Raw genomic sequence first — 23,975 nt, 5'->3', positions numbered from 1 at the left:
CTAAGCGTGGAATTGTTGCATCTTATGGTAACTCTATATTTAATGCTTTGAGAACCTACCAGACTATTTTCTAAAGCAGCTGCACCATTTTACATTCTAATCAGTGATTTATGAGGGCTCTAATTTCTCCAAATCCTCACCAATACTTGTTATTGTCTGTCTTTTTTTAGTATGCTGATATCAAAACTAGACAAAGTAATTTAAATAAAAGAAAACTATAGACCAATATTTCTCATAAATATAGGGACAAAAATTCTAAACAAAATTTTGATAAATGTAGACCAACAATATGTAAAAATGATACTACGTCACAACTAACGAGGATTTAGAATGTAATGTTGGTTTAACATTTGGAAATGATTCACTGCAAATTATCATATTAGTAAATTAAAAAAGAAAAAGGGGCTTCCCTGGTGGCGCAGTGGTTGGGAGTCCGCCTGCCGATGCAGGGGACGTGGGTTCGTGCCCCGGTCCGGGAAGATCCCATACGCCGCGGAGCGGCTGGGCCCGTGAGCCATGGCCGCTGGGCCTGCGCGTCCGGAGCCTGTGCTCCGCAATGGGGGAGGCCGCAACAGTGAGAGGCCCGCATACCACAAAAAAAAAAAAAAAAAAAGAAAAAGAACAAGAAATCATATGATCATCTCAATAGATGTTAAAAACAAGAAAGCATTTGACAAAATATAATGTCCATTTCTAATTTAAGTAAACAAAGAACCAGACCAAAAAGCTCATGGCAAACTAGGAATAGAACGAAACTCGTTCAACCTGATAAAGAGTATTTATGGAAAACCCACAGCTGAGATCATACTTAATGATGAAAGACTGAATGTTCACTCTTCCCCTAAGATTAGGAACAAGACAGGATACCTACTCTTTTCCCCCCAGCTTTATTGAAGTATTATTGACGAACAAAATTCAATATATTTCAAGTGTGCAATGTTATGATTTGATATACATATACATTGTGTAAGGATTCCCACAATTAATACGTCTATCACCTGACATATTTACATTTCTTGTGTGTATGAGAATGCTTAAGATCTAGTCTTTTGGCAAATTTCAGTAATGCAGTGCAGAATTATCATTATCAACTATAGTCACCGTTCTATACATTAGACCCTCAAACCGTATTCATCGTGTAACTGAAAGTTTGTACCTACCTGTCCCTATGTCCTCCTCCCCACAGCTCCTGGCAACCACTCTTCTACTCTCTGCTTCTGAGTTTGACTTTTTTGTAGATTCCATATATTAAGTGATAACGTGCAGTATTTGTCTTTCTCTGCCTGGCTTATTTCACTTAACATAATGACCTCTAGGTTCATCCATATTGTCCTCAATGGCAGGATTTTCTTTTAAGGTTGGATAATATGTGATACACATGTCACATTTTCTTTAAGGGATGTCCACTCATGACACTTCTCTTCAGCATTGTACTGAATGTTCTATCCAGGACAATTAGGTAAGAAAAAGAAATAAATGACATGCAGTATGAAAGGAAGAAATAAAACTATCTGTACTTGCAGATTGTATTATCTTGAATACAGAAAATCCTAAGGAAACCACACACAATGCACGCACACATGCACACACACAGACACACACACACAAACTATTAGAGCTAATGAGTTCAGCAAGGTTGTAAGATACAAGATCAATATATGAAGATTGGTTGTCTTTCTGTGGAATTGTAACAAACACTCTGAAAATGAACTTAAAAAGCAAGTCCACTACAGTAGCATCTGCCAGTGATAGGATTTTTAAGGATGTGTTTCTGGCAGAAAGCATAAAGAAAGAATGCAAGCTCTCAGTTTAGAAATAGTACTTATGTTAACTTCTGAGAGCTGAAATGAAGACCTAGAGATACAACTTGACAAAAGCCACTATTTGAGAGTCCCTGGTGCTTACACATATCTAACACAGTGCAGAGTACACAGAAAACGTGTTATTGTTGAACTGCAAAGCACAGAATGTTACTTTGCAGCTGTCCTCTGTGTTGAACATGGGAGCCTCCTGTTCTCTTGACCATATTTCCTGATATGCATATTGCCAACTATTTCAGGAAAACAGTCCAATTTCCAGGACTGAGCCTTTAGGGGAAAAAAAAGAACCCTTGGCCCAGAAAGACAGCTATTCAGAACAATTGAGCAAGACAAGTAAATAGAGGATTCTGATCTCTAGTGTTTTCTTTTCTTTCTTTTTTTTTCTTTTTTAAAATTTATTTTATTTATTTATTTTTGGTGTTGGGTCTTCATTGCTGTGTGCAGGCTTTCTCTAGTTGCAGTGAGCGGGGGCTACTCTTCGTTGTGGTGCGGAGTCTTCTCATTGCGGTGGCTTCTCTTGTGGGGCACGGGCTCTAGGCGTGTGGGCTTCAGTAGTTGTGGCACGCGGGCTCAGTAGTTGTGGCACACGGGCTTAGTTGCTCCGCAGCATGTGGGATCTTCCTGGACCAGGGCTTGAACCTGTGTCCTCTGCGTTGGCAGGTGGATTCTTAATCACTGCACCACTGCAGGGAAGTCCTCTAGTGTTTTCTTAAATAAATATTGCAAGTTACTTCAGAAGTGGGGAGAGAGGAATGGAAGGGTTCTACTACAAAAACAAACCTTTCAATGGGCTTCTTTTGCCTTCATTCCTAAAAAGTTTTCCATTGTTCCCAGTGGATATTGTAAATCAGTTATAAGCTACGGAGACTTCAGGGCCAGAATCATAGTATAAGTTACCAACTGTTTTAAATATCATTTAAAATTTAGTTTTATTTAACGTGGGAGAAGAATCATAAAAAACGATTCACAGAAGGACTCAATACTTATGTAAGTTGAAGTCACTTTTCTCTCCTGGATTAAAGAAAGAATAAAAATCCTTTAGTCTTTAGTATTTAAAACTTTGGCCTAATTAGTTCACGAATTTTGTGCATACAGTAAGGCAACAGTAAAAGGCAACAGACGAAATTTGTTGATTGTTAATATTGCGCCAGGCGTACTGCAAATGTACATTTGACCAGAGTTTCTCAACTTACTGGCTATTGACATTTTGGGCTGGGTAACTTTTTGCTGTGGGGCTGTTCTGTGCATTGCAGGGTGTTGAGCGTTATCCTTGGCCTCTACCCACTAGATGCCAGTAACATCCCCTCCTGGTTATGAGCATCAAAAATGCTCTATGGGAGCATAATCTCCCTTGACTGAGAACTTTATAACCTCACCACAACTTTAAGGTAGATATAATTATGATTCCCCTTTCATACCCCTTCCCCCAAAAAAGAAGCTGGGATAGATTGAATAACTTGCTCAAGGACACATAGCTAATGAGTGCCAGAGCCGTAATTCGAAACCAGACTTATCGTGATGCTTACATATACCATCCTGACCACCCAGTTCTCTCCTGAATTCTTATTTCTGGTCCAACAATAGGGGTTTACACAAGGGCACAGATCTTAAGAGTAACTTTGCCTAATGTGTTTGAATCCCACACACCGTCAATTGCATCTTTCATGTCATTCTTCTCACTTCTTACTAAAGGATGGTAAGTTATCATGACAAAAGTGTGGATTCTGGAGTCAGACTGCCTGTGTTTGAATCCAGACTCTGTTTCTTATTAGCTGAGTGATTTGGGGGAAGAAACTTGGTCTTTCTGGACCTGAGAGGCCCCACATGTACGCATGGGCTGGTGGAGTACTTCCACATAGAGTTTGCACTAGGATGAGATGAGGTACCATGTATAAAGCATTTAGAACAGTTAATGGAGCACAAGCTCTGTAAATGTTAAACCTTAGCTTTTAAATACTACTTAAGTCCATCACCTGACTAAGTAAGTTACTAGAAGTATATATATCAGCCTTGCTTTGTGGTAAGAACTAGCTGAACATTTTCTCTTCTGATGCCTACAAAGAATCTGAGTTTCTAGGGCAGAGATAGCCACTGATTCTCCAACACTGTTTTCCCTACATGTGTGTTTCATGTATTTTGCTAACCCAGCTCTTGCCAGGCAGGTCTCTAGGGAAAATTTGACCCTGCACCCTAATCTGCTGCTACAGAACTGGCTGGGAAGCTGCATATTTCATTCATTTATATATTCAGTCATTTGACCCTCAAATAATTATCACTTTCTATTTCCAAGATTCTGTGCCAAGTGCTGTATGAGAATGAAGTGTTGCCTTTTCTATAAAAATGTTCTCAGGAGATATAAAAGCCAGCTCTGTCATATCCATTCAGTGGAATTACTTTCAAATCTCAATGCAGGCATTATCTAGCTGTTTGGCTATAAACCAGTTGCTTAACCTCTCTGTTATTTCCTCATAAATGACAATGCCACAGTAATGGTTCCTGTCTCCTGGGGTGGTTGCAGTAGATGGCCTAATATGTGCAAACCACACAGCATCTCTCTAGCCTATAGGGTAAGTGTGTGCTGAATGGTAAATTCTGTTCTTGGCTCCTGTGTGCCAGTCCTGAAATAATAGTAAAAAAAAAAGAAAAAAAAAAAAAAAAAAAAAAACTACGTGAGAACTTCCAGTTTGACACCAAATGTCAAGCCAGGTTGGAGGAATGATCAGAGTGGCCACAGGATTTCACACTGAGTTTTGTCTAGTATATCAGGACACACTGATGCATCCAAAGATGTACTCAGACTGAAAAAAAAGATTGTATCTTCTTGTTGTCGTTTAATGTGGTAGAAGACAATCCAGGTTGAAGGAAGAAATATGTTTATCCAAATACATACCCTCATTCACTCTCTGAAGCTTTTCCTGTGATGTTAAACTCTTTGATATCTTTCAAGCTCAACACCTTTGGCACTTTCTCCTAGACTTTATAAAATTCATTTTTTAAATCAATTATTCTGAGTATGTTTTGCCTCCTAATTAAATTATAAATTTGTAGGTAGGAAGCATAATGTTTTCTTTTTCTAATAGCTTATAGTACCTTGCATAGCATCTTTTATATAGCAGTGTTAGATTAATATATGTTAATTTATTGGCCAAAAACTGTGATGTGGAAAATCAATGGATTTTGCTGAGAACATTTGGGAGAGGCTGACTAGTCTTCCTTCAATTGCTCTTGTTATACAGCAAATAGATGTATTTACTTATGATCCTCTGCCACAGCTTTAGGGGACCTTTGAGAAGCTTTCCTATGTGGTTTATTAATCAAATTCACTTTTAAACTGGCATATTTGCCACCTCACTTTTTAAAAAAAGCCTAGTTTAAAATTTTCCTCTTAGAGAAGGAACATGATGGCGAAATAGATTATCGCATTAAATGCTGTGTCACCACCACTTAGAGAGTTTAACTCACTTCTCTATAATTACTCTTTGGACTCCACTGAAGAGCTGTAATGTACACGGCTGGTGGCAGTCAGACCCAAGCCTTGCCTCTCCTATTTTTTATTTACTGTTTTGTGAACTATGATTTTCATCCTCTTCATGACATCTCTGGTATATAATTATTTGAAGCCTTCACTTTATATTTCTTATTGTATAAGTAGTGGCTTAGGTCAGGTATGGATTAAAATGCTACTTCCCTAAGAAGTTACAACAGACACCGCAGAAATACAAAACATGCTAAGAGACTACTGTAAGCAACTCTATGCCAATAAAATGGACAACCTGGAAGAAATCAACAAATTCTTAGAAAGGTATAACCTTCCAAGACTGAACCAGGAAGAAATAGAAAACATGAACAGACCAATCACAAGTAATGAAATGGAAACTGTGATTAAAAATCTTCCAACAAACAAAAGTCCAGGACCAGATGGCTTCACAGGTGAATTCTATCAAACATTTAGAAAACAGCTAACACCCATCTTTCTCAAACTCTTCCAAAAAATTGCAGAGGAAGGAACACTCCCAAACTCATTCTATGAGGCCACTATCACCCTGATACCAAAACCAGACAAAAATACTACAAAAAAAGAAAATTACAGACCAATATCACTGATGAATATAGATGTAAAAATCCTCAGCAAAATACTAGCAAACAGAATCCAACAACACATTAAAAGGATCATACACCATGATCAAGTGGGATTTATCCCAGGGATGCAAGGATTCCTCAATATATGCAAATCAATCAATGTGATAAGCTATATTAACAAATTGAAGAATAAAGACCATATGATCATCTCAATAGATGCAGAAAAAGCTTTTGACAAAATTCAACACCCATTTATGATAAAAACTCTCCAGAAAGCAGGCATAGAGGGAGCCTACCTCAACATAATAAAGGCCATATATGACAAACCCACAGCAAACATCATTCTCAGTGGTGAAAAACAAAGCAGTTCCTCTAAGATCAGGAAGAAGACAAGGATGTCCACTCTCACCACTCTTATTCAACATAGTTTTGTAAGTCCTAGCCATGGCAATCAGAGAATAAAAAGAAATAAAAAGAATACAATTTGGAAAAGAAGAAGTAAAACTGTCACTGTTTGCAGATGACATGGTACTATACATAGAGAATCCTAAAGATGCCACCAGAAAACTACTAGAGCTAATCAATGAATTTGGTAAAGATGCAGGATACAGAATTAATGCACAGAAATCTCTTGTATTCCTATACACTAATGATGAAAAATCTGAAAGAGAAATTAAGGAAACACTCCCATTTATCATTGCAACAAAAAGAATAAAATACCTAGGAATAAACCTACCTAGGGAGACAAAAGACCTGTATGCAGAAAACTGTAAGACACTGATGAAAGAAATTAAAGATGATACCAACAGATGGAGAGATATACCATGTTCCGGGATTGGAAGAATCAATATTGTGAAAATGGCTATACTACCCAAAGCAATCTACAGATTCAACGCAATCCCTATCAAATTACCAATGGCATTTTTTACAGAACTAGAACTAAAAAATCTTAAAATTTGTGTGGAGACACAAAAGACCCTGAATAGCCAAAGCAGTCTTGAGGGAAAAAAAACGGAGATGGAGGATTCAGACTCCCTGACTTCAGACTATACTACAAAGGCTACAGTAATCAAGACAATATGGTACTGGCACAAAAACAGAAACAAAGATCAATGGAACATGATATAAACCCACGCACCTATGGTCAATTAATCTATGACATAGGAGGCAAGGATATACAATGGAAAAAAGACAGTCTCTTCAATAAGTGGTGCTGGGAAAACTGGACAGCTACATGTAAAAGAATGAGATTGGAACACTCCCTAACAACATACAGAAAAATAAACTCAAAATGGATTAGAGACCTAAATGTAAGACCGGATACTATAAAACTCTTAGAGGAAAACAAAGGAAGAACACTCTTTGACATTAGTCACAGCAAGATCTTTTTTTTTTTTTTTTTTTTGGCGGTACATGGACCTCTCACTGTTGTGGCCTCTCCCGTTGTGGAACACAGACTTCGGACGCGCAGGCTCAGCGGCCATGGATCACGGGCCCAGCCACTCCGCGGCATGTGGGATCTTCCTGGACCGGGGCACGAACCTGTGTTCCCTGCATGGGCAGGCGGACTTTAAACCACTGCGCCAGCAGGGAAGCCCAGCAAGATCTTTTTTTGATCCACCTCCTAGAGTAATGGAAATAAAAACAAAAGTAAACAAATGGGACCTAGTGAAACTTAACAGCTTTTGCACAGCAAAGGAAACCATAAACAAGACGAAAAGATAACCCTCAGAATGGGAGAAGATATTTGCAAACCAATCAACGGACAAAGGATTAATCTCCAAAATATATAAACAGCTCATGCAGCTCAATATTAAAAAAACAAACAACCCAATCCAAAAATGGGCACAAGATCTAAATAGACATTTCTCCACAGAAGACATACAGATGGCCAAGAAGCACATTAAAAGCTGCTCAACATCACTAATCATTAGAGAAATGCAAATCTAAACTACAATGAGGTATCACCTCACACCAGTTAGAATGGGCATCATCAGAAAATCTATAAACAACAAATGCTGGAGAGGGTGTGGAGAAAAGGGAACCCTCTTGCACTGTTGGTGGGAATGTAAATTGATACAGCCACTATGGAGAACAGTATGGAGGTTCCTTAAAAAACGAAAAATTGAATTACCATGTGATCCAGCAATCCCACTACTGTGCGTATACCCAGAGAAAACCATAATTCAAAAAGAGTCATGTACCCCAATGTTCACTGCAGCACTATTTCCAATAGCCAGGTCATGGAAGCAACCTAAATGCCCATCGACAGATGAATGGATAAAGAAGAAGTGGTATATATACACAATGGAATATTACTCAGCCATAAAAAGGAACAAAATTGGGTCATTTGTAGAGACGTGGATGGATCTAGAGGCTGTCATACAGAGTGAAGTAAGTCGGAAAGAGAAAAACAAATATCGTATATTAACGTGTATATGTGGAACCTAGAAAAATGGTACAGATGAACCAGTTTGCAGGGCAGAAATTGAGACACAGAAGTAGAGGACAAACGTATGGACACCAAGGGGGGAAAGCGGTGGGAGGTGGTGGTGTGATGAATTGGGCGATTGGGATTGACATGTATACACTGATGTGTATAAAATTGATGACTAATAAGGACCTGCTGTATAAAAAAATAAAATAAAATTCAAAATTTAAATAAATAAATAAATAAAATGCTACTTCCCTAGCCAGACCATTATGTTTCCGTGTGTGTGTGTATGTGTGTGTGTGTGTGTGTGTGTGTGTGTGTGTGAGTGAGAGAGAGAGAGAGAGAGAGAGAGAGAGAGAGAGAAAATGAATGGGATTGAAAGCAATACACTCTTGCGCCTGGCTCCTTCCCTTTGTTCTCCTTCCACAGTTGTCTTTCCTCACCTGCTGCACCCGATCTGTGAGTGCCACAGTAATCAGTCTTCATGGCTAAGTCAGTTTATCTCCCATCTGAAAGTCCTGGGACCATCCTAATCGAGTCAGGTGATATAGGGTATCTCATTTTGCTCTGACACTCTGATGGTGAATCCTGGTTTTAGATACCAAGCACTTTTCTTTGTGAAGAAGCTCCTACCAAGTACCCAGTTTACAGAAACTCCATCGTAGTCTTGGTTCCCAGTTTATGAATAATGAAATTCAACCTTGAATCCCAAGCCTTAGGACCAAACCCCTTTTGCCCTAGGTCCCTGCTACTGCTTTCTTGCCTGCTTCTCTGTTTTCCTGGAATTCTTCTCACTGTGTACTACTAAACTCCCTGCATCACCGTGCACTCATCCATGTTCCCTTCCCAGTTCTACTAGACCTTTCTCAAGTATTTACTCCACTCAAGGGCATCTGTCACTGCCTCAATTTCTGGATGTCCCTGATCTACTCCGTTATCTGCTGAAACAGCCCTGCATCATGCTGTTTGTGGGTAGGATTTGTGTCGACTGAAGTTCTCTCTGCAAGCTCTCTAGTGAAAACAGTGTTGGCAGTAACATGTAGGCAGCTTGGGGACTGAAGTCTCCATAATGTGGTACATATACTCCCATCCTTTCAAAGGAATTGGCAGAGTAGCTTTAAAATAATTGTGTTGGGCTTCCCTGGTGGCGCAGTGGTTGAGAGTCCGCCTGCTGATGCAGGGGACGTGGGTTCGTGCCCCGGTCCGGGAGGATCCCACATGCCGCGGAGTGGCTGGGCCTGTGGGCCATGGCCGCTGAGCCTGCTCGAACTGAGCGTGTGCTCCGCAGCGGGAGAGGCCACAGTGGTGAGAGGCCCGCGTACCACACACACACACACACAAAATAATAATAATAATTGTATTAAATTGGAGTGGAGCAACAGTGTTATGCTGTGATTTTTGATTTTCATTTGGAAAAATAAAACATATCATGACATAAGCATGATGTGATATAATGAACATAAGAAGGGAAATTTGATGGCACATAATGTCTACAGCTTGTGTATATCATTTCTCCTCAGGTAGAGGAAGAAATGATTAACCTCGTTAAAATGAATGAATACTTTAGGCCTCTGGGTACCATTTTAAAAAACTGTTGCTTTCGTGTGTCTGAATGTACGGGAGTGTGGGCTAAGGACTTCCTAAATATAATGCATAGAAAGTATTGATTCAGCTATTAAAAGTTGTTTGTAATCAATTAATCTATGTATTTGTCCCCAAGGTGGGACTTCTTACCTTTGAGGAATATACATTTTATTTCTAACCTACACACCTTACCCCATGTAATAACAGTTGGTATGACTCAAATTTGTTATTGAATACAGACATATTATAAGACTTGTCTTATTTTAACAGCTTTTCTTTTTCTATTTCAATTTTTAGATGATATATGATGTAATTGGTATGGCCCAATCACATATAGAATACTTAGACCATTTGCTTCCAGCAATATAAACACAGCTGCTAAACCTGAAAAATGCAGCTACAATTGACCACTTACTGTACTCCAGAAAATTTGCTAAGTGCTTCTGAAACATTATTTTGTAACAACCTCATAAACCTCATAACGCTCTCTATTGGGAAACTGAGACTCAGAGACATTGAGGAATTTGCTTACGCTTCTAATAATAAATGGCTGAATCAGGATTTGAACTCTGTTCAGTGGATCTGGTGTCCATAGTGGGTCCATGCTTACCCTAGTCTCCATTCTATCAGCAAGTGGAAATTAATTATTAAAGGAAAATTAAAGTCATTCTCTTAAATCTCTCATTTTTCTGCCATGATCTTGCCAGGGTAACAGTGTTCATCTCCCTTAGTATTTTCTCCTCCATTTCCATTGACTGTGTATGGGTCACTTTCTGTGGAAGGCACTGTTCTGGGCACATGATGGAGCCCAAAGAAGCATAGGAGATGGGTTTCTCATTCTGGCAGCTTACTTTCTGATTGACAGGGCAAAACTATCTCACTACAGATAATTAATAAAACTGGCCGAGTATGTCAAATGAGGAGGGTGGAGGTGAAGCTCACTGTGCTCTGGCACAGGTGAGGAAAGGTGGAAGATGATTCAGAATAGAAAAAACAGGAGCTGCTTTGAAGAAGTGATTGGGGCCAAATTGGATGGTCTGGGTGCTGATCTGTTACCTGACAACAGACACTTTGAAACACTTTGATGCTGATGTATACTCATCAGAGGCACTTTGCTTTTCTTTTTAAAGATTTTAGTAGTTTTAACAGTTTAAATTTAAACTAAGATGGTTTGTTTTTTAGTTTAATTTCCATCTCCCACTGCTATAAATATGAAGTCCATGGTAGCATAGATCACGCCTGACTTGTTCACCTCTATATCTCTGACAGCTACAACTGTCTCTAGCATGTAGCAAGTTCTTAAAAAACTTGGTGGTGAAAGAGTTAGGCATGACTGACAAAGGCATTCTGCATTCTGGTTTCTAATTACTATAATAATGCATATTAAAGAGGTTTAAACTGTTGAATGCTCTTTTCAATAACTTATCCGGTCCATTGTTACAAATATTGGGTGTTTATTAGGTTTATCTTTTTGTTGTAGTATTTGGACCTGTGAGAAAAGATAGAACTTTTACCAGGGTCTCAGTTTCAATATGTTTTTCTTATAAAACATATTTATGGAGGCCCTGTTTTACTATCCTAAATTGAAATTCATAAGTAAGGTAATCTAGTAAAATAAGATAGATGACACAGATTATATAACGCTTAACTTAAAAAATCAATATGATTCCATATTAATATAAAGGAGGAATATGAAGAAAGCTATTTTAATGAAATTCTTTGTATCTCAGTATGCAGTGTTCAGACGTGTGAAGAATAGAAGCCATAGAAGGTAATCAGCTGCTTATACCTAAGTGCAGACTCTCCATGAATATGAAGCCACATTTGCACACTAATGGAGGTGTGTTATGTTGGTGACTCACACTATCGGATGTGTTGCAGTTGGTGACTTAGCTTTTTTGAATTGGGGAACAACTCTTGGTAAATTTCCAAATCAATTAAGTTTTATACTTGTCCAGGTTTACATAGTGGTTGCATTCTAAAATGAAAACAAAAAAAAACATTCAGAGAAAAATATAAAAGTGTGCAAAAAATACATGGTGTTTATTTGCTTAAAACTACGTTCTGGGCTCAAATAATTATAAACAGGTTATTCATCTAGATGGATATCTGGTTGGACATTTGAAAGCTGCGTGGAGCATACTTTGCATTTCAGGATGTCTAGTATCCCTGACCACTACGCACTAGATGCCAGCACAGCGCCCCCATCTGTGTGGAATCTACATACATACATGAGATCGCAAATTTAAAAGATTTGTGCCTCTGGGGTAGTACTACATGCTTTGAGAACCATTGCTGTAGATAAATAAGGAGCTAGGCAAAAGTTATTACTCTCTCGCCTTCATTGGAGGTACAGATATCTTCCCTCAATTAAATCTGCTGTCACTGACACTGGTTGCCTCCCGTCAATCTTTTATACCCTCCCTTTTCAGCCCTCATGTTGTCTTCAAGGTGCATCTCCCCAGAAATATCCTGGACTTTGAGCCTAGCCTTTCTGAATTCTTATCTCAAGTGCTGGCATTGAGCAATTTAATAAAATCTGATAAATCAGCTCCCAGCATACTACTACTGACATATAGGGACTTAAAGCTTTACTTCATATTTTTTAATTACAGCAGCACTAAGGCATCCTTGTAAAATTTCAGACCTCTACCATGTATCTGTGAAAGGAATGTTCAGTTATGTTGGCTTTCCAAAGACATTATGTAATTTTGCTAACAACCTGTTATAGACCAGAACTCTCAGGTTATTTAATATCATGGAGACTCAGATGTTTCTTCTATAAAATAGAAATGATAATTATAACTGAAGTTGTATCTGGGATTATTAAACAAGATATCAACTGTATAAAATTGTTAGCATAAACCCAAGCCCACAGATAATGTTAGTGCTTATTGTTACCAAATTCTTTTTGCCTTTCAACTTACTATAGATCTGTGGTTCTCAATTAGGGGTGATGTGATGGCGGGGGGGAGGATGCTACTGGCATTTAGTGGCTAGATGCCAGGGATGCTACTTAACATCCTAAGATGTACAGGACAGTCCCCTACAAAGAAGAACTTTCCAGCCCAAATGTCAATAGCAACAAAGGTGAGGAGACCCTGCTATAGGTATATAGCTGTGGTCTTCAGTTTACTGTTAGTATTTGCTTTTCATCTGCTTTCTTTTATTCTTGAAATGAAGAAACTCATGAAGTTAACTCAGATTCACTGAGTTAACTTATTCTCCAATGAAAACCAGCATGAATTGTCACATATATATTCTAAGAAACTGATGAGAACAAGGTATATTATTTCACATATATAAATATTTATCTTTTAATATTCGGTTGCCATCTTAAGGGCCACATCACTTCCATTTTCCCTTTTATATAACTTTCCTATGTGAAGTATTTAGGAAGCTAATGTCTTGAAACATGTTTTAGAAGATTTACAGACTCCAGAAAAGGATAAACTCAGCCACTTTCTCCTAGCACCTTGGGAAAAAAAAAAAAACTATGGGTGGAAAGATGTTGGGAGCATTTATATGTTGCTCTAAACATTAGACCAGGAGATGGTTCCAATACTGTTATTTTGCTTAACACATAAGTAACTAGCACTTGCATGCACATTCCCATTTTAATTAATTTCCTCTGCCCTCACATTTATATAAAGTAGCAAGATACCTGGTGGATGGTGTAAAACTTCAGTCGAATTGTAGTTTTCCCAGAATGTTCCTTGTACATATACACTTCTTTTTTTTTTTTTTTTTTTTTTTTGCTGTACACGGGCCTCTCACTGTTGTGGCCTCTCCCATTGCGGAGCACAGGATCCGGACGCGCAGACTCAGCGGCCATGGCTCATGGGCCCAACCGCTCCGTGGCACGTGGGATCTTCCCGGACCGGGGCACGAACCCATGTCCCCTGCATTGGCAGGCGGACTCTCAACCACTGCGCCACCAGGGATGCCCCGTGTACATATACACTTTGAGAAGAAATAGGTGAGACATACATAAATGATATCCAGAAAAACCTGACTGTGGCTCTGGAACCACTCATCTGTAGGAATATCTAACCTATGAAATGCAAGGTTAGCAATTGTTTTTGCATGGCAAGTTGCTGGCGGTGCAAGTAAAAGCTCTCCAGGAAAATTTTTATTTTGAGCTCCCAATTTCTCCAAGATGTCAGAAGATCCTTTCCTTGCAGAAACTTTGAGAAGCTCTTAGGAAAAAGAAGGACTGAGTAGGAATGAAACCACAGATTGAGTTAGCTCAGAAACGTGTCCACATTGGAAGGCATTGCAGGATGTCTGGATTGCACCAAGAAGAAGGAGAGTGAGAAAGGCTTTCTCATTTGGAGACAAAGTGGGATTAGCAAATCAGTACTGTGCCTTTCTCTATGCCTTGTGTTCCTCAGTTTGATTTTTTATGTGTAACTATATTAGTAATGATTTTTTAAAGGATGTGTTTCAGTATGAGTGTGTGTAAACTGTTCAGCCGAGTCTATTTCTTGATGTCATTTTTTGACCCTTGGAAACGTCAGAATTGAAATAAAAGGTAAGTGACTAAATTAGACACATTTAAAACCAAACACACTTTCCTTCGGTTTGTTTAACTGAATCCCTGTTTCAACTCAGCATGGTGTGTTTGAATAGTGAATTTTTTTTTTTCTGTTTTCTTTTGATCCCCCATGCATTCTTTTGGAAATGGGAATGTGGTAAAATTTATTTATATAATTTTAATAAATTGGATGAGATAGTGATAATAGTCATGTGTTTTCAGGTTTCTCTTCTTGAGTTCCTGTTAGCACAGTCCTAGGCACAAATCTGCTCATTAACAAATGCTGGACTGGTTAAGTGTATTTATTCCTTTGGGTGTCTTTGCTGCCTGGTTGTCAGTTTCTGCAGCAGGTTTTCATGGTGTACCCCAATAACAGATCTAAAATTGGTGAATAAGCCATTTTGAATTTGTGGAAGTACCTATTCAGTAAACTCACAGTGTTCTGGAAACTGTTCAGGGGGAAGTGTGTCTTTTTTGTTGTCCTTAATTGTAAATTGTCTACTAATTCTTGTAAAAAAGCTCCAGATCTTCTATAATTCAGTTTGGTGTCTTGACTATGAAACACAGACAAAAAGTAAGTGCGCTCAATTACCGACTGCCTGAAAGATAGAGTTGTCTATTGCGTGGCTGCTCTGAGGTTCAAGAAAAGCTGTTAATTCTTATTATTCCATTAGAAGCCTGGGGGGCCATATATATTAGGTGCTCCCTCCATCATCAGAAGTCTTAATGCAAGTGAGCTCTAAACCAGTGAGACAGATTGTAGTAAGTCCAGAGCAGCCAGTGAACCTCAAAGAAGCAAACACACTTTGGAAAATATTAACCTGCCTATCAGTATTTTGTAATTTTGATTCTCATTATTTTATTTCTTGACATCGCATTCGGTACAGCTGTACAGAGCACTTATTGTATCCTTTAAACCTTTTGACTGTAATTGTGTTCCTTGCACAATTTGGTTGAAGTGTATTTTCATGGTTTAATTTGTCATCTGGCTATTTCACTTATAAAAGGCATCTAGGTATTAGCAATAATTAGTGCATATAAGTATTTAAAAATAAAAATCTAGTTTAATTATGTGAAACTTTGGATCACTTTCAATTGCCATGGAAGATTTTATTAATTCTTTCAGAATAGATAGTAGACATACGATGTTTTTAAAAATTGTCAGTATTAAAGTGTTAAGAGGTATATGCATTAAAAGATTAAAGAAAACAAAAATCACCTCAGGAAATCTTTTACAGTACACTTAGAAACAAAGGCTTTTATTTTTTCACTGAAGGAAAATGTGGTATATGTACACCATATGCATTAGAAGCATGTTCTGGGAAGTGTGTTTTGAAATATTAATATATTTTAAAATAAAATGGATAATTACATGAATTTTTAACTTATTTTGAAATAAGCAAATGTTTCATAAATGGCAAAGAGATATGTTAGGAACCATGTTTTCTGTCTGAATAAATGAAACCAGTACTTTGGAGATTGCACAAACCTATTAGATTTGATACTCTGAGTGATAAAAAAAATGATGTGAAAAAAAGAATTTAGGAAGTACACTGTTAAGTAGATATTATACATGTAGATTTCATTAGAAATGAGGGGAAACCGTCATAGCTTTTATATCAGTGGCTCTATTTGAATGTGTACTTTGTCCTGAGCACTTGATGGAAGATTGTTCTATTGATCTGTGAGAGAATTTTATGATGTTGGATTTGTATTAATGGTTTTTGATCCTTCAATGTACTAGGATCGTCTCTGCAATATAATCTAAGCAGTATAATAAAAAGTTTATTCTGCCTAGTGTCTGTGTAGCATGGATGGGTTTATTGTCTAGAATAGTATCTTAGTTCTCCATTCCTGTACATGGGCAAACAGTGGTTATGATGTTGAAATGAGTAATAACAGATTATTTTTCTTGCGTCAGTTTTTGTGAATTATCGGATATTTAGGTTAAGAAAATATCTCTAACTTATTCAGTAAAAATGATTTATAAATAATAGTTGTATAATTGAACTAAAGTAGTTGACAAGTGTCTTTGATTCATCTCTTCATTTACTCTTTCACCAAATATGTATTGAATGCCTAGTTTATGTCTGGGACTGTGCTAGATGCTAGAAATAGGGTATCTTGTTTATTTTCTCTAGATTTAAGTTGCTTTTGGGTAAGTTATATGTTTAATTCCAGAAGTTAGCTCCAACATCTAGTATCCAAATTAACATTGGACAAAAATATTTTTGTTTGTAGAAGAAATTTTTGTTTGTAAAGGAAAGAGACAGGGAAATTAAAGACCCACCATAACTCAGATGATCACTGGCCAGTGAGGATTTGCCATAAGAACAAAATTGCCTTTTTTCAATTAAATAGTATGTAAAAAAGCCATCAGAAGAAATCTTGTAAGTAGGAAGCCATATAGGAAACTGGTGGACTACGCAGCTCTTTTTTCAACTTTCTTTCCCTGCTGACCAGTTGAAGCAGCTTTCAGTAAAAGCAAGAGTTATTTGGATTTTAATGGATTTTAGTGCTTTAAGCACAAAGTGCTTTTTTTCTATCACTTGACATTGTCTCCAGTGGATATGTTTGTTGTTATTTTTCAAAGTTCACATCAGAGCTATTTGACATTTGAAATTTATCCTCTATCTCCCTTTTTAAAATATATTGAGGTTATTATGATTTTCATACTGGTTAAATAATCTTACAAATTTGGTTAGTTCCCACATGATTGCTTGTAAGTGAAAATCTCAATATAATGACACACGATGGAATGTAAGTAAATAGCTAAATGTGCACTTTTAAGTGTGAGAGTTGTGAGGCAGTTTCCCTACACCCAGGGTGAAAGGAGTATAATAGTCCAAAATAATCTATATGACAACTTTTCCCAGTGTGTGTTCTGGGGAACAGTGTTAATCGGTTTTACCCACAAAGCAAAGAATTTCTACACAAATAAATTTGAGAAATACTGGGTTGGACAAAGGTGTACTGTTTATTTATTGCAGGACATCTCAGCATCTTCAGTTTGTGATTATGCACTGTGAATCTCTGAAAGAGGGACAGGAGTGTTCCAAACATATTTGTCAAGAACTCCTTGACAAATATCTCTTTAGTACTGATGTTCATGGTGTAATGTTTATAATGTATTTTGCAGTGTTTCCAAATGTATTGGTGAAGGATTTAAAAAACATCTCTCATGACTAATGTACCTTGGGGCTGACTTCAGGGAGTGTTAGCCTTAGGATGGCAGTTCCACAGGCTCCCAAGCTTTCCTAACCTTCCTCAAATTCTAGAATTGCTAGAGCAGCTCTGAGTGAGTTGTATGCAGTTTGCATCTTCTGAAGTTATCCCAGAGTAGATGTAACTTCCAGGGGTCTTTAAACATAGAGCTGAAAAGAGCAATTAATAATAACAATAACAACAATGATAATATTTGCAAGTAAGCACGTGGCATTTTTTCAAAATGCTTTCAAATCTTGAGTCACTTGATTGTTGCAGCAAATTTGTGGTAAATTCAGTTTGTCCTGGTTTTTCTAACTTATGTCTGAGGAGGCAGAATAACTTAGGTGCAGAAACTTGTCAAGTTTTCACATCAGGTTCATACTCCATTGCCCTTACCTATTGTATAAATAATGATTTTCTAATATAATACTCTACATTGTACTACCTGAGAATTAGGATCTAGGTCAGGGATCAGCAGGCTATGGTTCAAAATTAGGCAAACTATTATCTGTTGTCATATAGACCATTGGGCTAAATCTGGCCCAATGCCTGTATTTATTTTTTTAATAAAGTTTTTCTGAGCACAGCCATACACATTTGTTTATGTATTGTTTGTGACTGCTTTGACACTACAATGACAGAGTTGATTAATTGCAACAAAGATCATATGGCCTGCAAATTGTAAAATATTCACTGTTTGGCCCTTTATGGAAAAGTTGGAAAACTCCTTATGTAGATCATGGCCTGAACTAGAGGCTATATGTAGATGTTGGAATGCTGTTTATATTGCTCTGTGCTTATAAATGTGTAATGGTTAACAGAAAACATGGAGGTAATTCCAAAAAAAGAAACATATTTGTACTGTTAGTATAAATGACACTCATTTGTTAATTTACACACACCCCTATGCATTAATCATGGGTTTTAGCACACCACAGTGCTAGCTGAGCTTGCATCCTTCGAGCACAGGGTTATTTAATGATTGCTGCAAGAGGCTTTAATCAAGTCCTTCTTATAGAAAACAAACAAATGATTAGCCTTTACATTACAGGCATAAACAGGAATTTGACTCATGAATTTCCTAATTATACTGCACCATTTTGGAAATCAGTTGGCATTCAGATTCTTGCTGTTACTCTGTATACAATTTCCTTTTGCAAGATAGAAGTATAGGATGAAAAAAATAAAGTTGGGTTTAATTTAAATGTTTTCCCTATTTGCTCATACAAAATGATTTAATGGAAATAGAGAAATGATTGGCTGTCTCTTATATACCAGCTACATGCTTCCCATTTTATATGACTCTTACTAATTTATTCTAAGATAGCACTATGAGGTAGGTTTCATTATTTCTGTTTTAAGTCTGAGGAAATTAAGGCTCAGGATGTGAAATGATCTGCCCAATGTCACATTAGAAAGTAGTTTGTGATGGAGTCCTAATTAGGATGGGAATTCCTAGTCTCGCAGCCGAGGTGTGGGTTTCTTCCACCCTGACTTGTTGCCTTAGCCACAAGGCCAAGACCCGTTTTCCATGATCTCTGTAACCGGTACCTAAAATGGATCGGTTCTTCCCATTTCCCCCCCGCCAAGATGTGCTTTAGGTTGTGCATAAACAATTGACAAGTTAAATGCACATTCCTGGTTTTATGGCACTGGATTATCCTGCTTACTGTTTTACCCTTGTGAAAAATCAGTTGTGAAATAGGTCTACAAGTTTCCTTTTAATTATATCTAAACAAAAACATCCAAGCTCTGCATATTTTGAATGCTGAAGCCAATTTTGATTTTATCAGAGGTAGAAGGTGGTTCTTAATTTCTCTTCTCCGATCTCTTCCATCATTTGTCAGAAATCAAATGTCGAGGTCTTCCGTAAATAAAACTTACTTCTTAATTAATTGTCCTAAGGATTTCCTTGAAAGAATTAGAAAGAACGCCTACAAGAAATTATTTCCATTTCTTTACTGTTTTCTAACATGTTCTTAGTATCTCTGCAACACATATTATTTTCTGAGAGTTATTTCACATTGCATTTTTCTTTACCTTTTTGTAGGAGACTGATCTGGGCTAGATCATGAGTCTTCTTTTATTTCCCCAGTGCTGCACAGAAGTCCCTCACAGACAGGAATTTTTATTGGGATGATTGCTTCTCATTCAGATCTTTACAAGGCCTATGGAATATTTCCTAGGACGTGATTATTGATGGGAAGAGTTACATGGAGGAGGTTAGCATTGGTTAGGGTCATAATCCAGTGCTAGGTTTTATAGAACATTTTTATTATTACAGAAGGTTCTATTGGATAGCACTGGTCTAGAAAGAAGCCTAGAAATGTTCTTATACAGCATGTCTGGTTGCTTATGGATTAGTAGCTTATATATTAGTAGTATGTTTTAATAGCTTAACCCCTCTGGGCCTCGCTAATTCATCTGTAAAATGAAAGTAAGATTATATGTGAACTCCACCTTTATTTGATGCAGACAAATTTTGAATGTTTTACTTGCAAATTTTGATATATGTGGTTTCAGGTGCCCTTTTTGGGGGTGAGGCATTAGTTGATTGATTATTTTTGATCATTTTTCTCAAACCTTTCCATACAGGAATTTATCAGCAGGAAAAATTAGAATTCCAGATTCTTATTTAAAATTCACATGAAAAGAAAACACAGATTTTACCCAACTTTGGATTATTACCCTTAGTTAAGAAGTATGTAGCTTTGGTCTGTTTTGTTAGTTGCTTTTCGAGCAGCTTGGCTTGTTATTGATACCATTCCTTTTGGAGTTGTATTCAAAATTGTTACCCAGAGGCCATTTAACTAAGGTTTTATCATGTGTTACAAAAGTGGACCTTTGCTTTGATTTTTTAATGTTACACAAGGTAGTATTCATTTGTTTTAAAATTCTAAAACTCTAAATTTCTAAATACCATTGCACTTTAAGTTCATTGTTTTTAAAAAGATAAATTCAGACAAAATTTCAGGAGCCATAAATAGGATTAACTGACAAGTAGGAAATAATTTCATAGTGTGTTGTATTTAAAGCTAGGCCTTGTATAGTAATGCCTTCATGGAAGTCACTTAAAAATTTTAAATGGCTACTATATGACTCTATACAGTGGATGATTCAGTTATTTCTGCTATATGAGTTAACCACAGTATGAAAAAGTATTCTAATCAGCATACATCCCATTGGAACCAGAAAATGTTTATCACATTTACCAGATTAGTATCCCTAAAGGTAGTGTTTAGAAGTTACTAAAGAAAACTTTAAATTATATATTTCTCATATACATAATTGGTGTAGTTGCTTTGAATTGTTTTAATTGGATGGAGCATTTTAGTTTAGTAACTACACATCAGGTACTATAGTGACCAATTTAAGTGAAACCTGAGACTGTTTGGACCAAAATTCAGAGAATGCCATTTTAAATACCTTTCTGATATTTAAAGTTTTTCAGTGCAAAATTGGTAGAAAAACTAAAATTTGTTTGAGATCATCTTAAAATGTCATTAATCTAATCATATTAATGATTCACATTCCATCTGATACAAATATGTGAGCTTGACACATTTCATTAAATTAATAAATCAAAAAACTTACCTTAATTATGAAAAATAAATTTGATCCTTATAATTTCATTAAAATCATTTAATTTACTAAAATATTTGGTTTTATTGATATCTTACTATATATATATCAATATATCATGAAACATTAGATTACATTTAGGAAATAATGCTCATTTTTCACAGATGATTTTTTAAAAAGAGGCTTCATAATAAAAAGCCATTATTTTACTGGGGTTACCTGCATTCCAATTTTTTTTAACTTATAATAATTTGCTTCCTACAGAGATGCCGATAAGCCTTTAGGGTAAAGGTGATTAATTGGAAATTTTCTAAATCTCTATAATATAGAGGAAAGAACACAGAATCTGGGGTCAGAAGATCTACTTTCTACCATTTAGTCATTTGTTCTTCATTTAGTCCCTTGTATTTATTGTTTACTATGTGCCAGGCACCGTGCTAAGAAGAGTGGTGAAGAAAACATTTATATTTGCAGTACATTAGATTTTAATAGTTACTTTATTCTCCAGTGGTCTTGGCCACATCATTATGGTAGTTAATAAGATTAATAATAAGATTATTAATAGTCTTAATTATTATATTATAATTAATATAATTATTAATTATATAATAGTTAATAATAAGATTACACAAATGGTTTTGTGAATTGAAGTGGCAGTTATTGTATTCTGCCTCATCTCCATCATCTCCTTCATCGGGATGATGATATCATCGTCAGATCTACTTAAGAAAGGACAATCCATGGAGGATTTGTTTGGAAATGCCCAATTAATGAACCTTGAACTGCCTCAAAACGATATTATAATAGAAACTAATACCAAAGGCCTGTGATTTACTTTGCCCAAATGCTTCCAGTTGTTAAAGTTCCTTAAATATGATGTGAGAATTAAAAAGTTGGCTTTTTGTGGCAAATAAATCCTGCCTATGAAAATGAAGTTAGTCATCCTCATCCCACATTGCTAGTTTCATAGAAGACAAGATAGGAAATTAATTACTCAATAAAACATTTGTTAAGCAACTCCTTTGTGTACACACCATCTTTGGTGCTGATCATCCTGAACAAAAGACGAGGAATAGAAAAGGCACTGCTCTTAAGCATCCTACAGTTTGTATAAGGAAGCATTAATTATAATAATGCCATGGCTAACACCAGTAAACAGGTATTATCTATACATAAAATGCTTTATACTCTGTCATTATTGAATAAGTGGTTTTACATTTTTTCACTGCTATGAGCCACAGCCTCTCTATGGAACAAGTTAAACATTAGCAAATGAGAAAATTAAAGAAATGTTTAAAAAAATGTATCTAGATTCCTAAAACTGATTTGTAGTGACAGAACCTAGAAGAATCCTAACTCCAAGCTCATCCTCCTTTCCAATTCCTTCTTCAGGGAGAATGCGATGAAACATTAAAGTATTGCATATTGTCAGGAAATGCCTAGATTCTCCAAGGATTTCTAGTTTCTTAAAGATTCAGTGTTATTTGTTCACCCTGACACTTTGTTCAAATCATTTTTCCTCTCTGTGACTGTTTTCATACATATTTACATGCCTTAAGGTGTTTGATTTAATTATTCTATGTTAATAGGCCCATTTAAAATTATCAAGTATATTCTCTCAAACTGCATCCAGCATAGTTTCTATTCAACTCTAAGAGAAGCATATTAGCTAATAAAAAAAAAATCAGTATTTCAAATTAGTGACTTTTCTAGTCTTTTTCCATTATGTTTTGTGAGCATTACTTGCAGCATGGCCCATTTTGAACATAATTTACTTCTGACAGCTATAAGGTACACGTTCCCTAAGCTACTAGGTACTGCCCTGAACTACATTTGCTGGTAGATATTAGCCATTCCATGTATTATACATATTGCACAACTAGTATTTTTCTCAGTTGTAATAATATCAGAAATCTATTAAGTTTTTGGTGTCATATTTACTATTTTTTTGTACAGGTGAGTTTTCCATAGTAATACAAGTTCTAAAATAGTACTGTCATAGTTCAGGCTGCTGTCACAAAGTACCACAGACTGGGTGGCTTATAAAAAACAGAAATTTTATTTCTTACTGTTCTGGAGGCTGGAAGTCCGATATCAGGGTGCCAGCATGATCAGGTTCTGGTGAGAGTCTGCTTTCAGGTTGAAGACTGCTGACTTTTTGGTGAATTTTCACACGGTGGAGAGTAGAGGGGGGAAGCAAGCTCTCTCATGACTTTTACAAGGGCACTAATTCCATTCATGAAGGCTTCACTCCTATAACCTTATATAATCCTAATTATCTCCCAAAGGCCCCACCTCCTAATATCATCATACTGAGAAGTAGGGTTTCAACATGAATTTTGGGGGTACACAAACATTCAGTCCATAAAAAGTACTGAGTCAGGATGCTATTCTGGTTTAGAAAAATATATTTTCTTCTTTGAAATAAGATAAATAAATATCTGGTTATGTTGGATTATCCCTTTCAAGCCATTCTAATGGCAGAGGCTGGACTTAGATGTCAGACGAACTCAGGACCCTTTGGAAATCATCTATCCTTTTCAATACTTTATTTATTTACCAGACAACAGCTCATTGGGATATCTAGATTAAATGTGATTCAGATGTTGAGGCTATAAATATATTTCTGTTTCCATTCTTACATTGACTCATTTTCTTTACCATGTAAAAATGGAGATTGAATGTCACTAACCAATCATAAATAAGAGTACTTTTCTATAATAAAATGAAC

The 23,975-nt window shown here is 36.6% G+C and overlaps 1 protein-coding gene across 33 annotated transcripts in view; it reads left to right on the top strand.

Annotated features, from left to right (window-relative positions):
- NRXN1 (neurexin 1) overlaps positions 1–23,975 on the top strand; it is a gene marked incomplete at its 5' end in the record, with an annotated part of 1,123,860 nt that overhangs the window by 63,156 nt on the left and 1,036,729 nt on the right. The gene's annotated exons all lie outside the window — the stretch shown is intronic.

The sequence above is a fragment of the Grampus griseus genome (genome assembly GCF_964374135.1).
Source record: "Grampus griseus genome assembly, chromosome: 15".
NCBI classification, from domain to species: Eukaryota; Metazoa; Chordata; class Mammalia; order Artiodactyla; family Delphinidae; genus Grampus; species Grampus griseus.
This window is presented reverse-complemented; position numbering and strand designations above follow the sequence as displayed.